The sequence below is a fragment of the Balaenoptera borealis genome, assembly GCF_965194805.1.
Source record: "Balaenoptera borealis genome assembly, chromosome: 20".
NCBI lineage: Eukaryota > Metazoa > Chordata > Mammalia > Artiodactyla > Balaenopteridae > Balaenoptera > Balaenoptera borealis.
Window position 1 is genome coordinate 56,990,224 of NC_138879.1, and position 7,091 is coordinate 56,997,314.

A 7,091-nucleotide genomic window follows, 5' to 3' on the forward strand; every position below is an offset into this window, starting at 1 on the left:
CTCTAAACTTTGTGGGACAAGCATGAGACGGTTTTCTTTTTTCTAATAACCTCCCCAACCACATTCTGTATTCTGGGCAGCGAGGATGTTTAATGACATCTCAGTTAGATTCCATGCTTTCCCGTCTCTTTTGGGTTTCTGAAGTGTCTCATTTGAGTTCTGAAGAATCAGTACTGTTTGTTTAAAGCCTGCAATCTCATGCCTACTAACCTCTGTCTTTTGCCTCCTGCCTGGGTGGGCTAAACCTGTGGGCTGCAGGGGCTTAGGCAGGAGAAGGGATGGGCTCAGTGGTCTGCTCTCACGCAGCTCCCCTTCCCTCTCTTTCCCCTGCCCTCCTCCTTCCTCTCCAATTGTGGTTGGAAGGAAAGAGAGAGAAAAGACAGAAGTCTTTTTTACTGAATGCTCTTAATGAGGTCAGAGTCCCTGTCTTGGAGAATTATATATGCTGGGTTTTTTTTATTTTAAATTTATTTATTTTTGGCTGCACTGGATCTTTGTTGCTGTGTGCGGCGAGCGGGGGCTGCTGTTTGTTGTGGTGCGCGGGCTCTAGGTGCGTGGGCTTCAGTAATTGTGGCACATGGGCTTAGTAGTTGTGGCTTGCAGGCTGTAGAGTGCAGGCTCAGTAGTTGTGGCCCACGGGCTTAGTTGCTCCGCAGCATGTGGCATCTTCCCAGACCAGGGCTCGAACCCGTGTCCCCTGCGTTGACAGGTGGATTCTTAACCACTGCGCCACCAGGGAAGCCCATTATATATGCTGTTTTAACACTTTTCTTTAGACTCAACATTTATGAGGGATGGCTCCAACATGCCTATTTGACAAGGAACTCATCCCAGGCAATTCTCTTATGTATTTATGGTTGCTTCTAATGAGGAAAAGGGGGATGGGGTGAGGTGTTGGCATTTACTGTCCTCTATAACGGTATACCACTGGGTCAGCAATGAAGTTTGCTGAGTCATTTAACAAATATTTATTAAACATGTATATAGGATGTATATCGTTCTGATATTGGGTGTTAATAATGCCGAAAATAAAAACCTTACCGGTATGCAGAGAGGTAGAAAATTTGAAAACCCCACGACTCAGATTTCAGATATACAAAAAAGGGTAGCTGTTTTTGTTTTCTATAACTGATAGACTTTTCTAATAAGCCCCTACCTGCTATCTTCTGGCTGGAGCCAGAGCGTGGTATCTAAACTTACCAATTAATATTTCAGTATTTGGGGGCTTAACGTCTTTTTATACTTATCAGATCTTTTGGGGGTAAATGCTTAGTCTCTCAGTTTCATCTCCCCTCCCCCACTTCTGTCCATACATATGGGGACACTTATATGACCTCCTGGCAATGACAGGAGGAGCCTGAGAGCTGTGTGCTGACCTCGCACCAGGCTGGTCTAATCTATTGATGAGGACTGACCGTTTGTGGTACGTCGTGGGGACCCATAGCTGCAGCACATGATCTTGGTTCTTAACCTCTGGTAACTAATTTCCGATATTCTGTGTCTCCATTTCATATCCAGTGGACCTCAGTCCCCTGATGCTTTTGGCATGTTGACATCATCGTTGGGGATGCAGAAACATCCGGATTCCCTGCCCACCATATCTAGAACATGGACTCCTTTTAATAGTGGTAGCTCAGGTCCATTTTTCTAATTGTTTCCATCCATCAATGCTGCACCTTTGATGATGGCTCCCCTAGAAGCTTATGGTCTTCTTCAGAGCACAGTGGGAAAAGCAGGGCCCTAATCTTGACCTTCCAGGGTTCCCCACACTTTTTTTTTTTTTTTGGCCACACCACATGGCATGCAGGATCTTAGTTTCCTGACCAGGGATGGAACCCACACCCGCTGCAGTGGAAGCGTGGTGTCTTAACTGCTGGACCGCCAGGGAAGTCCCTCCCCACACTTATATGGACATTTCTACAACCTCCCCTCCTTCTGAATCAGCCCCAGGGGAGTGGAGGACTGGCTTTATGTCTCATTTCCTCCCCCTACCTCATTGGTCTTTTACTTCCCATACTCCTACCTCACATCCTTCTTATTCCTGGGGACAGTGGGCTCCGTGGCTCAGCGGGATGACGTGGTACGGGAAAAGAGACCAGCTTACTGATAAAAAGGGACAGGTTAGCTGAGACTTTTTTAAATGTTGCTCTTCTTTCTCATTATAAAGAACTTTTCATGTATGATCTCATTTGCAGGTCTTTAAGACTTCAAGAAAATATCAGTGGGTTTAATAAAAGGAATTTCGGAAAGGAAGACAGATTTAAGTTTTTGTAAATTCTGTTGTTCTGACACTTCAGCCAACTCTGGAGAAGACCTAATATCTCAAACCAATGAAGCGTTAAGTTAGATGTGTTGCTTCTTCCTGATACCCAAACACAGATGCTTACACACTCTTAGTGCAGAAATCTATCCCGAGATGCGTTTGAACCTTCCTTTTTGAAATTAAAATTTACAGGTGGTTCAATAAGAATTCCAATGAAGAACAAATTCTGGAGGTTGTATAAACAGGAATTCAAAGTATATCCTTAGGTAGTAAATGGTTAAATAAAGGCATAGTTTTCTTTCTGTGTGTGAGATAGAGACAGAAATCCATTATTAACAGTGTATGCTACTCCTGTTATACAACAGCTAAGATTATGGATTAAAATGGAGGGATGGAAACTTCATATTTAAAGGTTTGCACTATTCACAGAACTAGGATTAAGAGATTGATAATGAGCCAGGTTTAACAAATCCCAGAAAATTGATGTTACAGTGAATTTACATGCTTGAAAGACTAAACTTACTCTTTGTAAATATCCATTACTTACAAAAGTGTGGTTTGCTTATGGCTGGTAGGAATTTAGTTAAATTCTGAGACCAGTTCCTTACCGACATTGGAAGTATAAGTACAAATGCTTCTGTGTAGCTTTATTATGTAATAGTATTTGCTATGTGTTGCCATAGTTCCTGTCCTAGAAGAATTTCCGAACTTAAGGAAGAGGCAAGTCGTTCAACCAAGAAACTGTTAAATCACATATTTTGACTATTGCATGTCTTATGCTGGTTTCTGAGGGTTCTATGGGGCAGGGTCATCAAGGGCTTCCAAGAGTGTGGCATCTTAGATTCACTAAGAGCAAGGCTTGTTTGGGAGACATTATTCTAGATTGCTATTTTAATAATGGAGATAAAACTACCTGCTAAAAATGGGAGAGGGTGGAACTGAGTGCCAATATTTTGTGTCAGTGAATGAGAGGAGAGGAAGATGTGAAGACCCTGTCCTGTGATTAAGACCCTGGATAGGAATAGGGAGAAAGTTTCAAAGAACACACTGCAGTGCACAGTGTGATGGGCCAGTGTGGAGAAGCTCTGAAGTACAGGTCAGTATCTATTGTAGTGTCTGCTTGACATATCAAAGGCATTCCAAAAGAAAAATAAAACTCTGGAAAGATGCCAGCATTTTTCATTTAGGGTTTGCCACAGATTCTACCAATTTTCATGCAAACATTTTTTTTTTAATAGTTGCACAATTTATTCATTTTAACTTATTCTTTTACCAGTGGTTGAAGTATACTCTTTTTTTTTTTTTTTAACATTTATTTATTTATTTTTGGCTGTGTTGGGTCTTCGTTTCTGTGTTAGGGCTTTCTCTAGTTGTGGCAAGTGGGGGCCACTCTTCATCGCGGTGCGCAGGCCTCTCATTATCGCGGCCTCTCCTGTTGCGGAGCACAGGCTCCAGATGCGCAGGCTCAGTAATTGTGGCTCACGGGCCTAGTTGCTCCGCGGCATGTGGGATCTTCCCAGACCAGGGCTTGAACCCGTGACCCCTGCATTGGCAGGCAGATTCTCAACCACTGCGCCACCAGGGAAGCCCCATGCAAACATTTTTTGACCTAAATTTTATTCTATTCTGGCTACTACTAACTTCAGTAAAAAGCACACTAGTTCAAAGGTATAAAAACCTAACTAGAAATGTCATGCAGTTCTTAGCAGGACACTGGACTGGTATGGGGAGAGTTTGGTTGTAACTGAGGTGAGCAAAGGGGTAAATTGGGAGGCGTTTCAAAGGCAAAGTGTCGGGTCTTAGAGGACAGAGAGCATATAGGGGATAAAGAAAGCATATTGAGTTTTCGAATAACACAACTCCAAAGCTGTGTGAAAGGCATAAGACAAAGAAAATCTGGGTTGTGGGACAGATTTTAGGGGGAAGAAAAGATGAGCTGGTCTGGGACTTTTCATACGAAGTGATGTCAGCGTCAACTTGGGATGTATGGTTGATGACATGAACCGGGAAGTGAGGGGTCAGGACTAAACAAACAGATTTGGGTCCTAAGGCTCTGCGGTAGGCTGAATAATGACCCTTAAGATGTTTACATCCTCATCCTTGGAACCTGAGAATATTTCCTTATGTAGCAAAAGGGACTTTGCAGGTGGGATTAACTTATGGGTCTTGGGATGCTTTATCCTATTGCACTCAGTATAATCATAGGGATCCTACAAGGGGGATAAAGGAGATCAGAGGGAAGTAAGAGATAAATGATGGAAGCAAAAGATTGAGTCACGTGAGGAAGGGGTCAGAAGACAATGAATGCAGGCAGCCTCCAGAAGCTGACAAAAGTGAGGGAGAAGATTCCCCCTTAAAGCCTCCGGGGGGGAACCAGCCTTGTTAATGTCTTGACTTTAGCTCAGTGAAACTGACTTCAGTCTTCTGACCTCTGGAACCGTAAAATAATAAATGTGTGTTGTTTTAAGCCACCAAGTTAGTGGTCATTTGTTACAGCAGTCACAGGAAACTCATGTAAGATCCTAGTTGACCGTAGAGGGAGAAGACCCTAGAGCTGAAAAATGTCCTTTCCAAGACTTGGAGAATATTTTGGTTTCTGTTTCAAGAACCCACAATGGAGTGGGGAACCATGTAATCCCACTAAGGTGACCCAAATGCAAAACTACACACAGGCTTCATAAGGACACAGGAGACCTTCTGTGACCCTCTTTCTCTTTTTGGAGACCAGGACAGTCCTTAAAGAGCTTTGTAGGCCCAGGGCCTATTATGGTATCTGTTACGTAGAGAGCATTTAATACAACAGCAGTTTCTCAAACTAAAGAGACTTTTTAACATTTTGTGTTGTCCGTTTCATTAAAATATTAGAAAATATTTTTACCCATTTAAAAAATGAAAGTTATTTCTATTTTGCATTGATTATTCTGCATTATAAGATATTTTCATAGAATCACATTTTAAGTTCTTAAGTCAGTGTTTCCCAAACTTGTCCATGTATCCCTGGATGTGTCTGTGGACATATTCTTGGGAGTTTTAAAGAGGTTTATACATTATTCAGGTTTGAAGGACATTGAAATATGTACACATTAAATGAACAAAGGGATGAGGAATACTTGTTTCGGAAACAACAATCAGGTAGTGAATTCAGTGGGAAAAAATGTACAGCAGGTTGCCTGGTGATGTGGAAGTCAAAGACTTAATGGGCACATTTAATTTTCTCCATCTCAAACTGTGGCAATTATGTGGCCATGGCCTTGTAACACTTTTTTTTCTTTTCTCTTCCGAGTCTCTTTGACTATACAAAGTGCAGGGCAGCCGCGAGGACTAATATCCCAGCACCAGATGACATCTTGAACCTGTTATCTGTCCTGGCTGACAGCAAGGAGTGAATGGCGGCATCCCCCTTCAGGCCCCTAATAGATAGCACAGTGCTGTTTGAGAACACCTGAAAGAATGCCTGGGTGCCTCTCCCCGCACCTGACAAGGCAGGGGTGGAGGGCCCAAGAATAATTGCCTTGTCACTGGCATGTGATTTATTGAAATTCTTAATTATGTCTACAGGGCACCATCTGGAGACCCAATTTGTGTTCTTTATGAACAAAAATTAAAGTCAAAATGTACCTTCTTCTGAACTCAACTGAGTCCCACTTTGGACTTCTCACACCTGGAGAATATTACCCTATGCTTAGTCCCCAAACCACATCCTGACTGTTCGAGTCTAGAGGGTCCCAGCCACACAGAGCAGCTCTCACTGTGGAGACCATGGGTTTCCCTTTCTTAGACCGTGCTATCGAAGGGATAAACATGTGGAATGTTCTGTATTATACCACAAACTCAACAGTAGAGTGAAATCACCTTCAGTGTGTTTCTGAATGGTTATTGGCCATCGGCCAAAAGCAGTATTGCATTTATTGGCATTTGATTGTTTTTTTTCTAATTACCAGTTGGCTGGTAATTGTCCCCAAAATATTTGTTTAAAAAGGATGCTACCACATTACACAGGGAGATCAGCTCGGTGCTTTGTGACCACCTAGAGGGGTGGGATAGGGAGGGTGGGAGGGAGATGCAAGAGGGAGGAGATGTGGGCATATATGTATACGTATAGCTGATTCACTTTGTTATAAAGCAGAAACTATACGTATAGCTGATTCACTTTGTTATAAAGCAGAAACTAACACACCATTGTAAAGCAATTATACTCCAATAAAGATGTTAAAATAAATAAATAAAAAGGATGCTAGCAAATCAGTGCTCAGTGATGAAGATTGTTTTTTAATATTACTCAGTTTTCAAATAAATGTTTAATCTACTCTAGGAATATTTTTTTAAAAAAACATATTACTGTGAAGAGTTGATTTAAGAAATGCTTATTCCTTTCAATTAAAACCCAGAGCATTAATCAAATGTTTGACACTGTAAATGTTTCCCATTAACATCTAGCTTAAAACCACATGTGTTCCAAGTGAAATTCAAAAGATCTATCTGTACAGGTGACCTCAGAGAAACCATTAACACATGGCTAGAGATAGCAAGAAATATTCTCCATTTGTGAGACTGAGATAAAAAATCAGTTTATGACTGATTATTACTTCAAACATCCCTTTCAGATGTGGGCTTCCTCAACTAGAAGTTGGGTATTTCTCACGGCGTTAAAAAGAAGAAGGAAGTAAAAAAAAAATGTGTGTGTGTGTATACAGAGAGAGACAGAGACAGAGAGAAATGGGATTAGAAACAAACAGTCCCATCTGGATGAATAGCTAGTATCTGAGACAGTGGTTGGTCACAATACGAACCTCGTCGATAATCTTACAGCCAAGAGAAATTTTCCAAG

General features: G+C 41.8%; 1 long non-coding RNA gene across 1 annotated transcript; it reads right to left on the bottom strand.

Annotated features, from left to right (window-relative positions):
- Positions 1–452: 452 nt before the first annotated feature.
- Positions 453–6,271, bottom strand: LOC309618241. Its single transcript, XR_014238363.1, has 2 exons — positions 3,843–6,271; positions 453–3,465 (listed from the first exon to the last, which is right to left on the bottom strand). It is a non-coding gene; the product is annotated as an uncharacterized lncRNA (long non-coding RNA).
- Between the last annotated feature and the right edge of the window lie 820 nt (positions 6,272–7,091).